Raw genomic sequence first — 21,652 nt, forward strand, 5'->3', positions numbered from 1 at the left:
AAAAAAAAGAGTATCAATTTTATTTAGGTACAAAAATGATCAGAATTTCAGTCCTGGCTGGGTAGCCTTGGGCAAGTTACTTAACCTTTGCTACTCAAAATGTGGTCCATGTGCCAGCAGTAGACAGATACCTGGGAGCTTGATGGAAATGTGTTACATCAGGCCCACCCCATATTTGCTGAAACAGAGCCTGTATTAACAAGATCTTCAGGTGATTTTATGCACATGAGAGGTGGGGAAGCATTCATTGTACTGCATACCTGAAACTACTATAACACTGTATTTTAACTAACTGGAATTATTATTGTTGTTGTTGTTATATTTTTTAAGTAATCTCTATACCCAATGTGGGACTTGAACTCATGACTCCAAGATCAAGTCGTATGCTCTACCTACTGATCAAGCCAGGTGCCTCTTAACCGGAATTAAATGAAAACAGGGGTGTCTGGGTGGCTCAGCTGGTTGGTTCTGTCTGCCTTCTGCTCAGGTCATGATCTCGGTGTCCTGGAATTGAGCCCATGTCAAGCTCCCTGTTCAGTGGGGAGTCTGTTTCTCCCTCTCCCTCTGCTGCTCCCTGCTTGTGCCTGCTTGCTCTTTCCCGCAAATAAATAAGAAAATTAAAAAAACAAACAAACAAACAAAAAAAAACGAAGACTTAAAAAGCCAAAAACAAAACAAAACAAAACAAAAAAACACTAGGGAAACATTGATTTAACATCTCCAAGTGTCACTCTCATAAGAGAGGAGCCAAAGTGGCTTTTAAACAAATTAAATATAAATATAACCAGCTTTTAAAACAAATTTGCTAAGTCATTCTCACCAATTTATTCTTCCAAACAAGCTTTCGAATCCTTTATCAGCATTCCACCAAAAAACAAAAAACAAAAAACAAAACAAAAAAAAAACCAATAAAACACCCCAGTGGAATTCTCATTAGAATTACATTAAAATATAAAATAATTTGAGAATTGGTATCTTTATAATATTTATTCTTCCTATCCAGGAACATGGGCTGTCTTTCCCATTTATTCAGTCTTTTTACTTTTTATTCAAGTATAACGATTCAATAATTCTATACATTACACAGTGTTCATCCTGATAAAAATATGGAACACCATGAATTTGCGTGTCATCCTTGTGGAGGAGTCATACTAACCTTTTCTGTATAGTTCCAATTTTAGTATATGTGCTGCCAAAGCAAGCAATATATATATATATATATATATATATATATATATATATATATATATATATTTTTTTTTTTTTTTTTTAGCAAGCAATAAATTTAACCAGCTTTTTAACAATTAAAAATTAAGCAGCTGGCTCAATCTTGGAGCTTGTGACTCTTGATCTCGGGATTGTAAATTTGAGCCCTGTGTTGGGTGTAGAGATTACTTAATAAAATCTTTTTAAAAAAGTAAGCAGAACAGAAAGTAAAGTGAAAAGCAGGGCAGCCTGGGTGGCTCAGCGGTTTAGCGCCGCCTTCAGCCCAGGGCGTGATCCTGGAGACCCCGGATTGAGAGTCCCACGTTGGGCTTCCTGTAGGGAGCCTGCTTCTCCCTCTCCCTGTGTCTCTGCCTCTCTCTCTCTGTGTGTCTCATGAATAAATAAATAAAATCTTAAAAAAAAAAAAAAGTCCTCCTCCATCTCCCAACTCCTCCTCACCCCACAACACCCCTACAACTCCTGTCCCCCATTAGCCATTCTCTGAACCTCCTCCAGTTTGGCCTGGGGGTCTTTGTCCTTGGCAGGCAGGCAACCACCACACTCCAGGCATTATTTGCCTTGAGTCTGGGGGGTAGCACTAAAAAATCATCCTTCCCTTCTATAAGCCAATATGTTCTTCAAAGAAATGCTCACTCTGATCAGGCTGACTGATCCCTCCCTTTCTCCTATAAAGCCCACAGGAGGGCATGGTTCCAGGTCAAAAACTGGTCCAGGGGGATCCCTGGGTGGCTCAGCGGTTTAGCGCCTGCCTTTGGCCCACAGTGGAATCCTAGAGTCCTGGGATCGTGTCCCACATCAGGCTCCCTTCATGGAGCCTGCTTCTCCCTCTGCCTGTGTCTCTGCCTCTCTCTCTCTTTGTGTCTCTCATGAATAAATAAATAAAATCTTAAAAAAAAAAAAACAAAAAAACTGGTCCAGTCACCTCTTAGCAACTTATAAGGAGAGATCCCTACCTCTCTCTTAAGAATGTTAGGGTCAGGGGATCCCTGGCTGGCTCAGCAGTTTAGTGCCTGCCTTTGGCCCAGGGCGTGATCCTGGAGTCCCGGGATCGAGTCCCATGTCGGGCTCCCTGCATGGAGCCTGTTCTCTGCCTGTGTCTCTGTCTCTCTCTCTCTATGTCTATCATAAATAAATAAAATCTTTAAAAAAAAAAAAAAAAAAAGAATGTTAGGGTCAGGGCAGCCCAGGTGGCTCAGCGGTTTAGTGCCGCCTTCAGTCCAGGGCCTGATCCTGGAGACCCGGGATCCAGTCCCGTGTCGAGCCTGCTTTTTTTTCCCCCCAATTACTATTATTTAAAAAAAAATTTTTATTGGAGTTCAATTTGCCAACATATAGCATAACACCTCGTGCTCATCCCAAGTGTCCCCCTCATTGCCCATCACCCAGTCACCCCAACCCCCCACCCACTTCCCCTAACATTCTTTTTTCTTTTTTTTTTTAAGATTTCATTTATTTATTCATGAGAGACAGAGAGAGCTTGCTTCTTCCTCTGCCTGTGTCTCTGCCTCTCTCCGTGTGTCTCTCATGAATAAATAAATAAAATCTTTAAAAAAAAGAAAAAAAGAATGTTAGGGTCTTGGAGGAGACCCTAAGGACCCTGAGAGACTCTGAGGTTACTCAGTGGGTTAATCAGCTGCCTTCGGCTCAGGTCATGATCTCAGGGTTCTATGATAGAGCCCTGAGTGGAAAGGGTGTCCCTGCTCAGCGGGGAGCCTACTTCTCCCTCCCCCTCTGCTCCTCTCCCCTGCTCATGCTCTCTATTTCTCTCTCAAATAAATAAATGAAAGAAAGAAAGAAAGAAAGAAAGAAAGAAAGAAAGAAAGAAAGAAAAAAGGAAGGAAGGAAGGAAGGAAGGAAGGAAGGAAGGAAGGAAGGAAGGAAGAAAGAAAGAAAGAAAGAAAGAAAGAAAGAAAGAAAGAAAGAAAGAAAGAGAAAGAAAGAAAAAGAATGTTAGGGTCTTGTAACATGTCACTGCTATTCTTGGTTTGGAGCTTCAGCTGATATTCCTGGATAGGGGTCTGTTACAGTCTTCCAAATGTGGCAGTCTGTGGATTGATCCCAGAGACCTGATCCATCTCAGTGATCATTTCATGATCGTTTCGTGGTCAGCTCCCTCAGTATGAATATGACATGACTGAAATAGGACTTCCTATTAGTTTGTCACCTGGGCTTCTGACCCACCAGCTATAGACTGGAGGTTCCAAGTACCCCTTCCTTGGCCTTGATTAATTTGTTAGGGCGGCTCACAGAACTTAAGAGGAACACATTACTTACTAGATTTCTGGTTTATTATAACTCAGGAACAGCCAAGTGGAAGAGATGCACAGGGCCAGGCTTGGGGAAAGGGCGTGGAGCTTCCATGCCCTCTCTAGGGGCGCCAATCTCCCTAAATCTTCACGTGTTCACCAACCCACAAGCTCTCTAGACCAGTCCTTTTAGGTTTTTACGGAGACCTATTGGATAGGCTTGAATGATTAAACCACTGGCCACTGGTGATTGATCCAATCTCCAGTCCTTCTCCCTAGTGTAGGTCAGGGACTTCCATCCAGTTCTAACCGTCTCATCACATGGCTGGTTCTCAGGGCAACCAGTTCCCATTCTTAGGTGCTTCCAGCAGTCATTTCATTAATGTTCTTATCACTTAGGGAATTCAAGGGGGGGCTTTGGGCCAGACATGGAAGACCAAATATATACATAATCACAGTAGCACACTTGACACAAATATCCTTTCCTTAGCAAAATGCAGAATTGAGGAATATAAGCAGCTTGGATTTTCTTTTGATACCAACTAATTTATTCATCAAATATTTATTCATTTATTTTAAAGATTTTATTTATTTATTCATGAGAGACACAGAGAGAGAGAGAGAGAGAGAGAGAGAAAAAGAGAGAGACAGGCAGAGGGAGAAGCAGGCTCCATGCAGGGAGTGCAATGCAGGACTCGATCCCGGGTCCCCAGGATCACACCCTGGGCCGAAGGTGGCACTAAACCACTGGGTCACCCGGGCTGCCCCATCAAATATTTATTAAGGGTTTCCTCTGTGGCAGCGCTATACTGGCACTAGAGAGATTTGATGATGAACAAGACAGGCAAAGTCGAAGTTGAAGAAAGACACCCGTATGAGATGGCTTTCGGTTGTTTTTAATTCTTGAGGAAAAAACTCTCTGAGAACTGAAAAATTTACCTCTCAGTCTTGTGAAAAGTAAACTCAGGCACATTAAGCATTTTTAGACTTTGAGCAAAAATCGACTGGAATCAGACAGCAGCATCTAATCTAGCAGACAAGAGTCCTGAGATGCTTCACAAAATGAAAGACTCTTATAGTCAGAAGGCAGCAGGAAGAAGGAAATTATATGAGGCAAAAAAAAAACAAAAAACAAAAAAAAAAACAGGCTGGTTGCTTCAAGGTTACTATCCTGTAGGGGATGGCAAGGGGTCTGTCAGGGGGATACCTAACTAGCACGATTCCTGACTGACTGGTTTAAGATTCCATTTCTGGGAGCACCAAGACTGTAATTCAGTTAAGTCTTGGTTTTGTGATGTGGGATTTAGCATAAGCACCCCAATTTTAGGCTGACTGCCTTGTTTTTAAGTCCCAACCAAAGGTGAATCTTGTATCTTATAAAGATTTGCTTGGGAGTATTTTCAATAGTTCAGCATTTTTAAAAACTATACTAATTTTGGAAAAGCTCACACAGTACATGATCATGGCCAAGTCAAATGGCCCTAGAAAGTACACAGGTAAGAGTCTGCCCCTTGCTCGTCACCCAACCCCATCTCCAGCTCCCTCCCCCAGGATTGGTAGGTGAGGTTTGGGCTTAACGCCTCCTAGCCAGCTCTCCTTCCTCCTCAGTCCTATCTGAGATCTTTGGACCAGAGGGTCTTGGCTTGTTGGACAAAGGGGCAGGAATGAGGACAAGTCCCCAGGCCCCATGGGAGGCCCTGAGTTCTCATATCCAACTTGCTGTTTGGAGTAGACATAGAAGTCATTCATTGTCAAATGCTTATTGATTGCCAGACACTGATCCAGACATTTGGAATACACCAGCCAATAAAACAGACAAAACTCTGCATTCATGAGAGCTTACATTCTAACATGGGAGGGCAGAGTGAAAAATAAACATGATAAGTAAATTACGGGAATTAGCCACCCTTCCTCCTTGGAGGTGAAGAGCTAGGAAGGGGTGGGCTGATGAGGGCCTGAGGTTAGAACCAGGGCAAAAACATCTCCCTTGGGATGCCTGGGTGGCTCAGCGGGTGAGCATCTGCCTTTGGCTCAGGACATGGTTCTGGAGTCCCAGGATCAAGTCCCACATCGGGCTCCCTAGAAGAGCCTGGTTTTCCCTATGCCTGTGTCTCTGCCTCTCTCTGTATCTCTCATGAATAAATAAATAAAATCTTTTTAAAAAATCCCCCTTCTCACTACTCAAATTGGAAACTAAAGAGCTTTAAGCTGGGAAGTATGAGTCCCTCCTTCCTTAATCATCTACAATGCAAGGCCACCACCAATGCCTCTAATACGAACAAGCAAACCCTAACAATGTTCTCTTGTGCTTTCCTTCAACAACAAAAATGAAACAGACCTCACAACACACGGGTCCAGTGAGTCACCCATTTTTCTGGAACACTCCAAGCAGTATTCTGCACTGTCACTTCTGGACAAGGAGCCATCTCTGATTTCCAGTAAGACTTCTTATAGCCAGTAGGTTGGAGATGTGGCCCAGTGTGAAAGGAGCGAGTGTACACTGGTCACAGGGCCACGGTCCTGGGTATGCCCTTGTGTGTGAAATTATCTGGTGTGAAACAGGGCAAAAATCACCCCTCTTCACTGGTCCTTTACTCACTTACCTAATTTTTAACTGTGGTAAAATATACATAACATAACGATTACTGTTGTTTTTTTTTTTAATTTTTTACAAATGTTTTACTTATTTATTTGAGAGAGACAGAGAGAGAGAGCACGAGCAGTGGGGAGGAGCAGAGGGAGAGGGAGAAGCAGGCTCCCTGATGAGCAGGGAGCCAGATGCAGGGCTCCATCCCAGCACCCTGAGATCATGACCTGAGCTGAAGGCAGATGCTTAACCGACTGAGCCACCCAGGTGCCCCTCTACCTGAACCTTTTTTTTTTTTTAAGATTTTATTTATTTATTCATAGAGACACACACACAGAGGCAGAGACACAGGCAGAGGGAGAAGCAGGCTCCATGCAGAGAGCCCGACGTGGGACTCAATCCAGGGTCTCCAGGATCACGCCCTGGGCTGCAGGCGGCGCTAAACCGTTGCGCTACCGGGGCTGCCCTACCTGAACCATTTTTAAGTACATAGGTCAGTGGTACCAGGTACATTCATACTAGTGTAACCATCACCACCATCCACCTCCAGATCTTTTTTTTCATCTTGCAAAACTGAAACTCTGTACCCATTTAACAAAACCTCCCTATTTCCCATCCCCAGCTCCTGGCACCCACTATTCTACTTTCTTTGTCTATGGCCCTGACTGCTCTAGCTCCCTCATATAAGTGGAATCATACAGTATTTGTCCTTTTGTGTCTGTCTTATATCCTCTGCATAATGAAAGGTAATTTATGGTTCATACATGTAATAGCAAGTGTAAGAATTTCCTTTCTTCCTTTTTAAGGCTGAATAATATTCCACTGTATTTCTACACCACGTTGTGCTTACCCATTCAACTGTCCATGGAGACTTGGTTTGATTCCATCTTTCAGCTACTGTAAATCAGACTGCTATAAACATGGGTATACAGACAGCTGTTCATACCCTTTCAATTCTTTTGGGTATATGCCCAGGAGTTGCTCTCCTCACTTTTCTTAATTAGGAACTAAATGACTCGGTTACAAGAGAAAATCAGGATGGACAGGTAGTCTGTTGGACTACCACCAGTTTGATAACCCAGCTGAAGCCTTCTCATCTAAAGAAAGAGGGATTTTTGCCTTCTTACAGATTCATAGAAAGTCCCACTCACTGACATACTTTCAAATGCACCTCATTTCTGGTCTGTTTACACTCTGTGTGTGTGTGTGTGTGCAGAAACTGCACCCAGCACAGATTCATAATTTTATTAGGTGTTTTCCATACCCACCTCACAGCTGCATCAAATAATTTCAACACCAAGAAGCTAATTCCCCTTCACTGTAGAAACATAGTTTCCCACAATCTCTTGCCTTAGGTTTACGTAAAAGATCAAGTTTCATTCAAATGACAGAACAAAAAAAAAAAAAAAAAAAAAAAAGATAGTGATCTAAAAAAAAAAAGCACGTAAAGTGTCTGAAATAGAGTAAATAAGAAATGGACCAGCAGTTAAAAGGGGAATAATAGGCCCCTAGCAATTTACGGACTTTCGGAGACAACACATGAAGGTGTGCTCATTAACAAAGATAATTAAAGAAATGGAAATGAAAAATGAGATTTTATTTTAAGCTCTCAGACTGGAGGATAGAGAGACTGGTCCTACAAAAGTCTGGTGAGGCTGCAGGGAAACAAACACTGAGGGTGGGAATGAAAATAAACGCAAGCTTTTTTTTAAGAAGGGATTTTTTAAACAAGGTTTATTTATTTGAGAGAAAGAACACACATGAACAGGTTGGAAGGACACTGGATGTACAGTTAACGCATGAGCAACAGAACTGCTATAAATTTAAATCTGTGTTCACTGTCAAGAGTAATAAAAAGGTTGCTTCTAGAATTAATGTGAAAGCTTAACAGAAAGCACATGTTGTATGAAAACTGTAAGAGGGGAAAAGAGTCCTGATAAAGTGGCATATGAATGAAGGAAGATTAATTATTGCTATTTGGAGGGGGGATGCCTGGCTGGGTCAGTCAGTGGAACATGCCCCACGTTGGGTATGGAGATTAATTAAAAATATAATCTAAAAAAAAAAAGATTACTGTTATTTTTGGTAACAGTTTAGTAAAACCAATAACATATCCTATAGACCTTAGGTACTCAATATGTGTTTTGTTTGAATCAAGACTCATGGGCATGTTATATTTAGTTCCTTTAATCATACTTAATATGCAAAATTAGAATAATCAAGCAAGGACAGTGATGTTATTTTAGGCTTTAAAACAAATCCCATGGTACTTTGAAGAGTGCTGGCTTAGAATTCAGAGTATCTGGGTTCAAGTTTGGGTTTTAGCCTTTCTAGGCTATGACCACCTTCCTGAGTCTTAATCTTCAACTTATAAAGTGGGAATTATGATAGCATCCTGGTCTTCTAACAAGTGCTTGTGAGTACTGCATGGAATAAGGAGCATGAGAATAATTCACAGACTCTACTCTGGGTGCTGAGGAAAAGTTCTGGACATGAGGGGGGAACCTGGAGTCAACAGCAGGCCTCATTCACTAGAACCACGGGTGTAGATACCCTCATGTGGGAACTCCTGCCCTCACTGGCAAAAGAAAAGTATAGATCTATGACCACCCAGGCAGTTTCTATGGAAGTTCATGAGCAAGTCAGGTCCTTGCATTGGAAATCGTCCTGCTGGACCTTTCCAGTAACATATTGGGACTCTATCTACTGCCTGGAACTTGCTGTATTTTCTTCCTTAGGATGACCTTCCTTTTGTATGTTGTACAGTTGTGATGCCTTAACAAGTGAGAAAAACTCATCTAGAAGTGGCTTCACTGATGAAGCGGTGCATGATCTTAAAGAGGAGTTCTGGAGATGGGCAGTTCCAGCCAGTTAAGCAACAGGTTAGAAGTTGCCATCTTTCAGCTGTACCATCTTCAGCTTGTTTTGCTCAGTTTAGCTCTTGTCACATTTGCAAGTTGGTTGCCCCAGGACATCCAGAAGATGGTGACCAATTAATTTTACATATCATTAAAAAAAAAAAAAAGATTTTATTTACTTATTTGAAAGAGAGTACGTGCTCGAGAGAGAAGATAATCGGAGGAAGGGGCAAAAGGAGAAGCAGATTCCCCTCTGAGCAGGGATCCACATGTGGGGCCTGTCCAATCCTAGGACCCTGGGATCATGACCTGAGCTGAAAGCAGATGCTTCACCGACTGAGCCACCCAGGCACCCCATTTTGCATATCTTTTTTAAAGAAAAGGAACATTTCCCAGAAGCCTCCAAATGCATGCCCCTCATGTCTCACTGACCAGCACTGGGTAGGTGTCAGGCTTATCCCTAAACTCATCACTGTCATACAGAATGGGGTGACCCTCGATGGTTTAGATAATCAGGATTTCCTCCAGTCATGGGATGGGGTGCAGACTCTGAAAAGAAATCTAGGCTATGGGGCTGGTGATCAAAAGTGCTTGCTAGGACTGGAAAAAACTTTTTTTTTTTTTGAGAGACAGAGGGGTGGGGAGAAGCAGGAGAAAGAAAGAGAATCTTAAGTAGACTCCACACCCAGCATGGAGACCCACACGGGGCTTGATCTCATGACCTTGACATCATAACCTCAGATGAAATCAAGAGTCAGATGCTTAACTGAGCCATGCAAATGCCCTTGGAAAGTGATCTTTACAGTTCAGTTCAATTCTGTCTATGGTAATTGGATAGATGTTGAAAAGGAAGGCCCATTATTACTTTTGTCTTACATAACTGAGGGATATCATAAACTGAACTATATCCAAAATGAAACCACTGATATCTTCCCTCAAAACTGCTCCACTTACAGTCTTCCCAACCATCTTAGTTAGTAACAACCTCATGATGGGCAGTAGCAGAGATATGCCCAGAAATAACTAAAGACACCTGGGGATGAAGAGAAGTGCAAAGACCCAATCAAGCTGGTGGGGGCTCATGCCAAGCAGAAAATGCAAAATACCTTTATTTGTGGCTAGACTAGTAAGGCTTTTTGGGACCACAGGTGGATAACTATAAATATTTATGATGGATGTGGTGTTTTGAAAATATAAAACTACTGTGTTTTTGTTTGTCTCTGAAATCACAGTCCCTGGTAGCCTCCCATCTGCAAGTCTGAGTCATGGGCCTTTTTGTCACAGAAAAGGAGAGGCTGTTCACCCCCCAGAATAAGGAAATAAGTGATTGCTTTGAGTTCCAAAGTAAATTATCTTGGGGCCATAGAATGGGGTGACCAGCCATCCTGGCATGTCTAGCACAGTCCCATCTACACTTGTGGTCTTAGCATTATTTTAAGTAGCCATCCATTTTACTCTCAAAGGTGTTCCAGTTTGGACAGTAAACTACAGAATCACCCCACCTTAGAAGGTAATAGTTTGAAAACCTTTTCTTGAGAAAAAAGGATTTGCTAAGTACCTTAGCATCTATTAACAAATCAAAAAAAAAAAAAAAAAAACAAAAACAAATCAAAAGTTAAACCTTTTAAAAAGCCTATAGAATTTTACTATAAATCAGGAGTAGCAAGAAATCAGGGTAGAAGGTAGAGAACAGTGGTTCTTTTTTTTTTTTAATATTTTTTTATTTATTTATGATAGTCACACACAGAGAGAGAGAGGGGCAGAGACACAGGCAGAGGGAGAAGCAGACTCCATGCACTGGGAGCCCGACGTGGGATTCGATCCTGGGTCTCCAGGATTGCGCCCTGGGCCAAAGGCAGGCGCCAAACCACTGCACCACCCAGGGATCCGAGAACAGTGGTTCTTAAAGTGTCGTTTAGCAGCAGCATCTCCTGGGAACTTGTTAGAAATGCATATTCTCAGACCCTGTCTCAGACCTGCTCAATCAGAAACTCTGGGGGGTGGCTCCATCTCAGACCTGCTTCAGAAACTCTGGGGGATGGAGCTGAGTCATGTGCTTTAACAAGCTCTCCAGGGGTTTTGATTGAAAAAAAGTTTGAGATCTTATGAAGTGGAGCAAGTGAAACACTTTTTCTTCAATATTGTGGGAAGAAAGGAAAAAGGAGAGCTGTAGAGAAAGCAAGCCACATGGGTGAGCCACATAGGTCCTTACTTCCTCTCTCCCTGTGAGTTCCAAGGGCTGAGGTAGAAACATCTAGATAGAAATGGAAGATCTTGAGAACTTTAAGTTTTAGTGGCATGTATACAACAATGAATGGAAAGAGATCAAAGGTCTTGGCGAGGGTCCATGGGAAACATAACAACATGGCACCAGGCCAGCAAAGCTAGGTGTAGAGGGCAGTGTCAGGAGAGGGAAGTCTGAAGAGCTTCGCAATGCCTATGATTAGCATCTACAGCACGCAGAAGTTTCCATGGGCCCCGGTGTTGGAATACAAAAAGACTGAGTCAATTGGTGGACCAGAAGAAGGCTGTAGGGAGTGCAAAGAAGTGAGGACTTGGTGACAAGACAAATGGTCTGAACCACAGACGACAGTGGTCGGACCAGTCACACTATAGCTGTCATCAGTCCAGAACCAGACTGGACCAGCAGCTCTGCAGCAGAAACCAACAAAGACCCAGATGACATCACACGGATGGGAGTGCCCTCCTCCACTGCTGCCAACAAGATGCCCAGAGTCCATCCTAGAGTGCAATCACAGGAATGGGAGAAAATTCAGCATCTACCAGTGAGACAGGAAACTGTCCACAGTCTAAGGAAGGCAGTCTTGAGAACTGTGGTGTTTGGGATAATTAACCACCTCCTCTGGAAAGTGACTAGCATTTACTAGAAAATAATTAGGCAATTTTCTCATAGACTCTGATGAGATTAAGAGCCTCTGTGGGCAGTTACATTCACCTGCACTGTCTTGTTATGAATCACCTGAACCATCAGGCTGGCACTGAATAGACAATCATTCACCTGACAGGTCTTCTTGAACCTAACATTAACAATATTATCTAGTCGCCTTTGCTTCTAACAAAAGTTTCGGGCAGCCCTGGTGGCCCAGCGGTTTGGCGCTGCCTTCAGCCCAGGGTGTGATCCTGGAGACCCGGGATCGAGTCCCACGTTGGGCTCCCGGCATGAAGCCTGCTCCCTCTGCCTCTCTCTCTCTCTCTCTGTCTGTCATGAATAAATAAATAAAATCTTAAAAAAAAAAAAAAGTTTCTACCAAAAAGAAATTTCTGACCTGGCTTTATTCCATGCTTGTTCCTCTGCAGCATTTTTTTCTTAAGGTAAGCTCCATGCCCAGCGTGGGTCTTGAACTCACAACCCCGAGATCCTGTTGCATACTCTACTAAGCCACACAGGCACCCCACCCTGCAGCAATTTGAAATAAAATATTATGTGTGCTCATAATTCATGAGAAAGCTGTTTGAGTATCTAAAAGATTCTGAGTTAATCTAAAGCAGTGGCTTTCAAAGTGTGGTCTCTGGGCCAACAGTATTACTTGAGAACACACCAAAATGTAAATTCTCCAGCTAAAGAATCAGAAATATAGGGGAGAAAGCTGACTTCTGGCTATGGTTAAGTGAAAAGGTCAGCAAATTTTCTCCCCAGAATGCAACTATAAAGTGAGACAAAATTGACAAGAGTGACTATTTCAGTGCTCTGGAAACCAACCAAAGTCTTATGACAATTTGAGAAGTGTTTATGCTTGAAAGCTGCTTAACCTTGAGTAAGAATAGTGCAGGTCTGAGGCATTCTGGCCTAAGACTGCTTCCATCTCCTCCAGCCCAGATGGTGTGGAGGCTATGCGGGGACAGGGCCATGAGGGCTAGCAGCCACGCCACTGTGGTTGAGGGGGGCTCACAGGATTTGGTGTTGTAGGTGATACCCATGTTCAGTGGCACTGTCACTGAAAGTGATGACAGCCTTGCCTTTCAGAAAATACTACAGGAAGTCTTTCAGACTGAAAGGAAGTGATATCAGATGGCAACTGGATGCATAGCAGAGAATGAAAAGCACTGGAAATGGTAAATATGTGGTTAATATAAAAGACTCTATAAATATATTTGCCTAAATTCTCCTCTTAATTTCTTTTCTTTTTTAAAAAAAGATTTCATTTATTTAATTAATTAATTTATTTATTTATGAGAGAGAGAGAGAGAGAGAGGCAGAGACATAGGCAGAGGGAGAAGCAAGCTCCCTGTGGGATTCATCCCAGGATCCTGGGATCACGACCTGAGCTGAAGGCAGACGCTCAACCACTGAGCCACTCAGGTGCCCCTCTTCTTAATTTCTTTACAAGACATAAGATTGTGTAGAGCAATACTTGTAACACTGTATTTTGGGGTTTATACCACATATAAATGTAATAAGTATAACAACAGTAATATAAAAGAGAGGGAAGACAATTGAGCTATATTATAGTAAAGTTTCTACATTTTACCAGAATTAAATGAGTATTAGTCTCAACTAGATTTTGGTAAGTTTAGATGCTGTAATCTATGGAGCAACCACTAAGAAAATACATTTTAAAATAGTAAAAAAAAGTTAACAGAAGAATTTAAATGATATACAAAAAAACACCTATTTAACACAAAAGAAAGCAATAAAAGAGGAACAAAGAAACAAAGAAGAGATGAGACATATAGGAGACAAAGAGCAAAATGGCAAATGTAAATCCAAACATATTATTGATTACATTAAAGTGAATAGCCTACAAATCCCAATCAAAGAGTAGAGATATTCAGATTGGATACAAAAAGCATGATCCAAATATATGCTATCTGCAAGATTCAGGGACACAAATAGGCTGAAAGTAAAAAGATACCCCATGAAGATAATAACCATAAGAAAGTTGAAGTGGCTTATACAGGTATCAGCTAAAATAGATGTTAAGACATGGAACACCACTAGAGACAAAGAGGGATGTTTCTTTTTTTTTAATTTTTATTTATTTATTCATGAGAGACACACACAGATAGAGAGAGGCAGAGACACAGGCAGAGGGAAAAGCAGGCTCTGTGCAGGGAGGGAGCACGACGTGGGACTCGATCCTGGGTCTCCAGGATCACACCCCGAGCCACAGGCAGCACTAAACTGCTGAGCCACCGGGGCTGTCCAAGAGGGATGTTTCAAAGTGATTCTTACCTGATTCTTATCCACCCAAAGTAGTAGAAGATCATGAAGACAATTGCATCCCCTACAGGGAATAAATAACCACATTTTCTTTATAAATCTGAAAAGCATGTGTGTTAAGTTTGATATAGAGCTCAGACTTAGAAGTGACCCTGAGATTAAACCCATATCCAAGTGGACAATTTCAGCTTGGCACTTCTGGGTTCCTCAGGCACCCCTGATACACCTTGTCCTGAATGAGGCTCTTGCTATCCCACCACTTGCTTTCCTTGGTAAATGGCACCACCATCTACCCATTGCCCCAGGCCTGAAATGGGGGAACTACATTTTCCTTCCCCCTCCCTCACCTTGTACTTTAGATAGTCACTGAGGCTTGTTTTCCATTTCCATTATCTCTCCCCTTTTTTTCCAGTAATGGCCTTAGGCCAGAACCTTATCATGGCTCCCAAATGGACTCACTGCCTTTAGTCTCACCCCACCCGGTCAGTCCACACACTCAGATATCCTAGGGACCATTTTTTAATTTTAATTTTTTATTTTTTTAAAAAGATTTATTTATTTATTCATGAGAGACACAGAAAAAGAGAGAGAGAATGAGAGTGAGAGAGAGAGAGGCAGAGACACAGGCAGAGGGAGAAGGAGACTCCATGCAGGGAGCCATGCAGGGACTCAATCCCTGGCACTCCAGGATCACACCCTGGGCCAAAGGCAAGTGCTAAACCGCTGAGCCACCCAGGGATCCCCGGATTATTTTTTTAAAAGATTTTATTTATATATTTATTTTAGAGAGAGAAAAAGGGCATACTAGTGGTGGTGGAGGGTGGGGTGGGTGGAGGGAGAGGGAGAAGCAGACTCCACACTAGCATAGAGTTCCACGTGGGGCTCAGTCTCACGTCCCTGAGATCATGACCTGAGCTGAAATCAAGAATCTGACACTCAACTGACTGGGCCACCCAGGCACCCGCCTTGTGATCATTCATATACATGGACATATGCATGGGCATACTCATATTCCTGCTAAAACTTCTTGGGTAGCTTCTCATCTTTTCAGTTAGAAACTGCTTTTGACTCCTGTAACAGAAACCTGGTTATGCTTATTTAACCAAATAAAGGTGTATTTTTCTTATGGGATGAAGGGCCAAAATAAGTGGTTCATTCCCAATGCAAACATTGTTAGTTTCTTTTTTACTTTTTTTTTTTTTTTTTTTTTTTTTTATTTACTTGAGAGAGAGAGGACAAACCCAAGTGGGGATGGGGGAAAGGTTAGAGGCAGAAGCAGACTCCCCAATGAGCAGGGAGCCTGATGCAGGGTTCCCAGGATCACGATCTGAGCTGAAGGCAGCCGCTTAACCAACTGAACCATCCAGGCGCCCCAAACCACTGTTAGTATCCTATGTCTTACAGTAACATAATGTGCACTTATAGTTTTCATATACACTATATGTGTATACTGAAGATTTGAATGTAATTGGGGCCCAAGCCCAGCATTTTCAAAAAACCTCCCAGGTAGTTCCTTTTTAAATTTTTATTTATTTTATTTTTAATGTATGGATGTATGGATGTATTTTAGAGAGAGAGAGCACATGAGCAGGAGAGAGGCAGAGAGAGAGAGAGAGAGAGAGAGAGACTCAAGCAGACTCCCCACTGAGCACAGAGCCTGATGCAGGGCTTGATCCCAGGACCATGAGATCATGATCTGAGCCAAAATCAAGAGTCAGTGCTTAACTGACTGAGCCACCCAGGCGCCCCACTCCCAGGTCACCCTAATGTGTATCCACAGTACCTCTGATTTATAGTTGAGGTCTAGAGAAAATTATCCAAGGAGATACTGTGGGCTAGACTGAGCCAGAGTCCAGGCTGGAACTGCTGAAAATATATCACATAGGTTATTGACAAGGTTATTAATTATACAGCTACCTTGCAAATACAGTTTGCAAACTTCTAATTGTAGATGGTTCACTCCTGCTTACTAACAATCTACATTAATATTTACACTTTTCACTTTCCAACTTCTAAGAATGGCTCAGATACTTCATGCTTCTGTGATATAATCTTCTTACAGGGTTTATTGGTAATAGGTTTCAGTTTGGGGGCTTTACTAACATCTGCAGGCGGAACTAGCTAATGCCACTTTTAACTGTTTTTTGTTTGCTTCCTATTGTTGGTGCATTTGTTTCTCAGCATTAAAAAAACCTCTCTCTTTGTTCTTTGCATTTTCCCTAGCTCTGGTATTTTCTTGCAATCCACATAAAAATTATGTCTTTCAGGGGGCACCTGGGTGGCTCAGCCAATTGACTGACCAACTCTTGATTTAGGCTCAGGTCATACTCTCAGGGTCCTGAGATCAAGCCCTGCATCTGGCTCTCAGTTCAGTGAGGAGTCTGCTTGAGATGCTCTCTCTCCTTCTGCCCCTCCCCCTCCTCTCTCTCTCTCTCTCTTTCTAAAAAATAAAAAATAAATCTTAAAAAAATATGTCTTTTATAATCAAAGGCTGTGGTGATAATCCCTTTGTGATGTGTGATGTGAAAGAGATTAACAAAAAACTACATATTTACTGAGAACAATGAAGGTATAAAGGGGAAATTGCCTTAAGTCACAGAAATAAAAATGATTTAGAGAAAAAGATGAGATAAAGGAGAGAAATAGAAAAATGAGCTCAAGGAAAGGAAACAGAGGAAGAAGAAAAGAATGGAAATGCAAGACTGAACTTCTGGTCTACCTTCTGGCTCACCTCCTAACTACAGAGGTCCCCAAACACGGACTCTTACTTTGAGGAATGCCAGAGTGACACAGGGTAAGCTGCTTGGTCATCTGCACAAGTTGCAGTATGATGGGAGTCCTCTATCCCTCTTCCTTATTCCCTATAAAATCCAAATCTCTCTGATTACCCGTGCCCCATTCTGACTGTCCGATTCCAACCACATTCAAGACAACCCAAGGTACTTTAGGATTTGTTTGACTTCTTGGAGATAATGACTCTCAATAGGATTGGCCTGGTACAAGAGTGAACCTTTGAAAATTACCTGAGTTCTCTGGTCATACTCCAGTTTGAAACACATGAACTCTGGGGCTAAATTCTACGGCAGGAGCACTTCAAAGCCATTATGGAATCTCAAGGTTAAAATGAATATGGCCTGCCCTAACATTTATAAGACTGGACAAGAGCACAAATGGAGCCCCCCACACCATACACTAAATATTTAAATGATATAAATCAAGGTAACAACTAATTAAAATATATCCTATCTTCTGCTTTAACAAATATATCTTAATAAAAAAACCTAGAAGGCAGGTTCAAATATGGAATTCTTGGACTTCTTTGAGTCCTATGTAGGAAGGAAGGCAATAGAATGAAAGCCCCCCACCCGGTCTTTCCTTCTTTCCCCACGGCAGGTTTCATGTTGCACTATGGTCAAACTTAGGTGTAATACCCATGATGACACAGTCCATCTTTAGTCTGTCCAGGACCTGGAAACAGGCTTAGGGTGCCAAGAAATTCTAAAGTATTCAATGAGTGTTATAGAACAGCAGTTCTCAACTGGGGGCAATTTTGCCCCTCAGGGAACATTTTGCAATTTCTGGAGGTATTTTGTTTGTCATAGCTTGAAGAGGGAAGTGTTACGAGCATCTAGTGGGTAGAGGCCAGGGATGCTGTCCTACAAGGTACAGGACAGCCACCATCACAAGTAGTTATCTGAACCAAAATGTTAACAATGTCAAGACAGAGATATCCTACTTTAGGTGGACATAAATACTATTCAAGATCACAAGATACCTTGGAGATATTGTGGGTTTGGTTCCTGACCACTGCAATAAAGCGAATATTGGAATAAAGCAAGTTGCATAAAATTTCCTACTGAATGTATAAGTTACTTTTATACTATACAATAGTCCAATAAGTGTGCAATAGCATTATGTCTAAAAAAGTATAAACCTTAATTTGAAAATATCTTATTGCTAAAAAAAAATGCCAACCATCATCTGAGCTTTCAGCCAGTCATAATCACTGAACACAGATCATCATAACAAAAATATAATGGATAATAAAAGAGTTTGACATTTTGCGAGAACTACCAAAAATGTAACTCAGAGACATGAGGTGAGCTAACGCTGCTGGAAAAATGTGCCAAGGGGCAGCGGGCTGGATCAGTCAGTGGAGTGTGTGATTCTTGATCTCAGGGTTGTAAGTTTAAGCCCCATGTTGGATGTAGAGACGACTTAAAAATAACATCTCTGGGGAAAAAAAAGAAAGAAAAGGAAAATGGTGCCAACAGACTTGCTCCATCAAGTTGCCACAATCCTTCAATCTGTAAAAAATGCAACATCTGCAGGTAAAGTGCAATAAAGTGAAGCATAATAAAACGGCGTATGCCTGTATTTAAATTCCTTAACCGGGGCAGCCCAGGTGGCTCAGCAGTTTAGCGCTGCCTTCAGCCCAGGGCCTGATCCTGAAGACCCAGGATTGAGTCCCATGTCCAGCTCCCTGCATGGAGTCTGCTTCTCACTCTGCCAATCTCTCTCTCTCTCTCTCTGTGTCTCTCATGAATAAATAAATAAAATCTTTAAAAATAAATAAATAAATTCCTTAACCCTGTTCCAGAAAGAGGGGTAAAGTTCTGGGCAGGAATACTCACTCTCTTGGCTCTACAGATTCTCCCCCATAGATCTGGCTCTGGAAGGGACAGAACAGGGCCTTCTAAAGTATGCGGACCCAGGGCCAGGGACCCCCTTGCCCAGGTGGGATGGCAGTACTGGGAAGGAATTTAGAATACCTCCGGGGTTCTCTAAACCTTCGGGAGACAAAGCCCTTCCACTGACCAAAACGGGGGGCTGTCCAGGCTTCATCTTAGTATTTCAAAAGAGGACCAACTCTCTGTCTCAGGGTCACTCTTTGTATCCATGGGTTGGCCCCTGGGCTGGTGCTTTGGCAGGTTCATACAATGAACTGAAACCTGACTCCCTAACTTCCTGGAACCCAAAGAAACTTAGACCTTGGGCAAAGGCCCTTTGGCTAGCATTTGCACATTTATGCAACTTACTAGTATGTGCCAATTATCTGGAGAATACTAGTAAGTACAAGCAGCAAAATTACAAATATGTGCACTTTCTAGATAGATGACAAAAAAAACAAAAACGTGGATTGTGCATCTTTGATTGAGGACGGCTTAGAGTCCAAGGGTCTACATAAGTAAACAAAATCAAGTGCAGCCCAGATGTGGCTGAAGCAGCCTCTGTCCTAGTTTCACTCTGGCTCTGAAGGCGGCCTCAGTATTTTGTCATCCTCACAACTGAATCCTCCTGAGTCCAAGAGGGAAATATGGCTCGTGGTGAAGAGTTCTCAGGAAACGGGGAGGATTTAAAAATCCCACAAAGCAAACAACAGAAATCCCCAGCAGGCAGAGCTCTTCTCACTTGGCGCCCATCCGGGTCTCCTTGTTTCCACTTTTCTTTTCAGGACACTTTCCCCAATCTGTGCTTTGGAGTCAAGCAGGTCCAGCTCATGGCCCCAATCTGCCTGACGAACACCTGCAAAGTCACGGGTTCTCAAAGTGAGGTCTGAGACCAGCAGCGCCAGGGCTGCCTGGGAACGAGTTAGGAGTTTAAGTACTGGGTTCCCATCCCAGGCCCAGCTGCCCGAGCCCCTGGGGTGAGTCTAAGGCACACTTCCACACGAAGGCAAGCCCATCACTTCCTCCAAAAACAGTTCAGCCACCTTTGCTGGCCAGGCATGCCCTGTGGGGATGGAAGATGCAGACTCTGCTCCCCTCCGTGCTCCCTCCCCGCCCTCCCCTGGGGCTTATCAAATTACTCTCCGGGACAAAAAGTGTGTGTGTGGGGGGAGGGCGGGGTTGGATTCTCAAAGCCATACTGCAGCCAACAAATTCACCCTCCTAGTGAAAAAAAAAAATTCTTAGTAAAAAGTGTTACAGGGCAGCCTGGGTGGCTCAGCGGTTTAGGCCTGATCCTAGAGTCCTGGGATCGAGTCCCGTGTTGGGCTCCCTGCATGGAGCCTGCTTCTTCTCCCTCTGCCTGTGTCTGTGCCTCTCTCTCTCTCTGTGTGTGCCTCTCATAAATAAATAAAATCTTTAAAATATATATATATAAGGGCAGCCCGGGTGGCTCCGCGGTTTAGTGCCGGCTTCGGCCCAGGGCGTGACCCGGGGCACCTGGGATCCAGTCTCCCGTGGGGCTCCCTGCATGGGGCCTGCTTCTCCTTCTGCCTGTGTCTCTGTCTCTCATGAATAAATAAATGCAAATCTTAAAAAAGGGCAGCCCGGGTGGCCCAGCGGTTTGGCGCCGCCTGCAGCTCGGGGTGTGCTCCTGGAGTCTCAGGATCACAGTCTCAGGGATCCTGTCGTCGTCGTCCCCCTCCCCCCGCCCAGGGCGCGATCCTGGAGACCCGGGATCGAGTCCCACATCGGGCTCCTTGCATGGAGCCTGCTTCTCTGCCTGTGTCTCTGCCTCTCTCTCTCTCTCTCTGTGGGTCTCTCATGAATAAATAAATCATTTAAAGAAATGAAATAAGCAAACAGTACAAACTATTTTTTGTGTATTCTGAGGATAAACATGTTCACTGGGTGCTGGAAAGATGGACCGGAGGCTGTAATCCCACCTCTTTTTTTTTTTTTTTAATTTTTATTTATTTATGATAGTCACACAGAGAGAGAGAGAGAGAGAGGCAGAGACACAGGCAGAGGGAGAAGCAGGCTCCATGCAGGGAGCCCGACGTGGGACTCGATCCCCGGTCTCCAGGATCACGCCCTGGGCTGGGGGAGGGGGACGACGACGACAGGATCCCGTGACCCGGGGTCACGCCCTGAGGCGAAGGCAGACGCTCGCCCCCGGAGCCCCTCAGGCGCCCTGTCGGCTCATTTCACATGTTTTTGAAAGGTCTCCCTTGAAGGCCGAGCAGTCCTCCGGCCCGGGGGGATGAGCCTGCCCGCCCGGGAGCAGGCCCCGACCACACACGAGGGCGCTCCCAGGCCGGCGCGCGCCGCGGCCTCGTCACACAGGGAAGGGCCAAGAGAACGCGGACTCCGCCGGCCGGACCGGGGCGCGGGGCGCGGGGCGCGGGCCGACCCACCGAAGAAAAGGGGAGGCCGGGGCTTGTGACGCGCCGACCTCACGCAGCCTCAGAACCCCCCCCCCCAAAAAAAAAAAACCATGACAAGCAATGGAAACGGCCGAAAGCCCCCGGCTCGACGCGCCCCCCATCTCCCAGGAACGGATGCGCCCGTCTTCGCCACGTTCGTATCACCAAGGACACTTGCAAACAAAGCGACTTAGGATATCGGAGGCGCGCCACGGATACCTCGCTGTCGCAATCTCGCGGACGTACGGATCGGAAGGGAAAGGCCGAATTTTTCCACAGTTCCATGTTTCTGGGCGTTTTAGAGCCGCTGGGCGGAGGGAGCCGGCGCCGCGGGGCGCGAGGCTCCCCGCGCGGCCCCCGTGGTCCCGCCCCCCGGCCCCTCCTGGCCACTCACGTGCCGACGCCCCCAGGGGCGCGGGCCGGATGCGCGGGCGGCGATTGGCTGCGGGCTGGGGTGGG

At 44.0% G+C, this 21,652-nt stretch overlaps 1 long non-coding RNA gene and 1 pseudogene across 2 annotated transcripts in view; both read right to left on the bottom strand.

Moving 5' to 3' along the window:
- The window catches only part of LOC144301833 (uncharacterized), a 93,834-nt gene extending 72,231 nt beyond the window's left edge, over nucleotides 1-21,603 (bottom strand). The window contains exons 1-3 of one of the 2 annotated variants that reach the window (XR_013368733.1): nucleotides 21,413-21,603; nucleotides 19,513-19,626; nucleotides 14,113-14,164 (exon numbers count right to left, since the gene is read on the bottom strand). This is a non-coding gene — a long non-coding RNA (uncharacterized LOC144301833). Of the gene's footprint in view, nucleotides 1-14,112; nucleotides 14,165-19,238; nucleotides 19,627-21,412 lie in introns of those variants that run through there. The other variant, XR_013368732.1, reaches the window with a different exon arrangement.
- LOC144302121 (U6 spliceosomal RNA) lies at nucleotides 1,101-1,201 on the bottom strand (annotated as a pseudogene).
- Nucleotides 21,604-21,652: the final 49 nt, after the last annotated feature.

The sequence above is a fragment of the Canis aureus genome, chromosome 30 (assembly GCF_053574225.1).
Source record: "Canis aureus isolate CA01 chromosome 30, VMU_Caureus_v.1.0, whole genome shotgun sequence".
In the NCBI taxonomy this organism is placed as follows: Eukaryota; Metazoa; Chordata; class Mammalia; order Carnivora; family Canidae; genus Canis; species Canis aureus.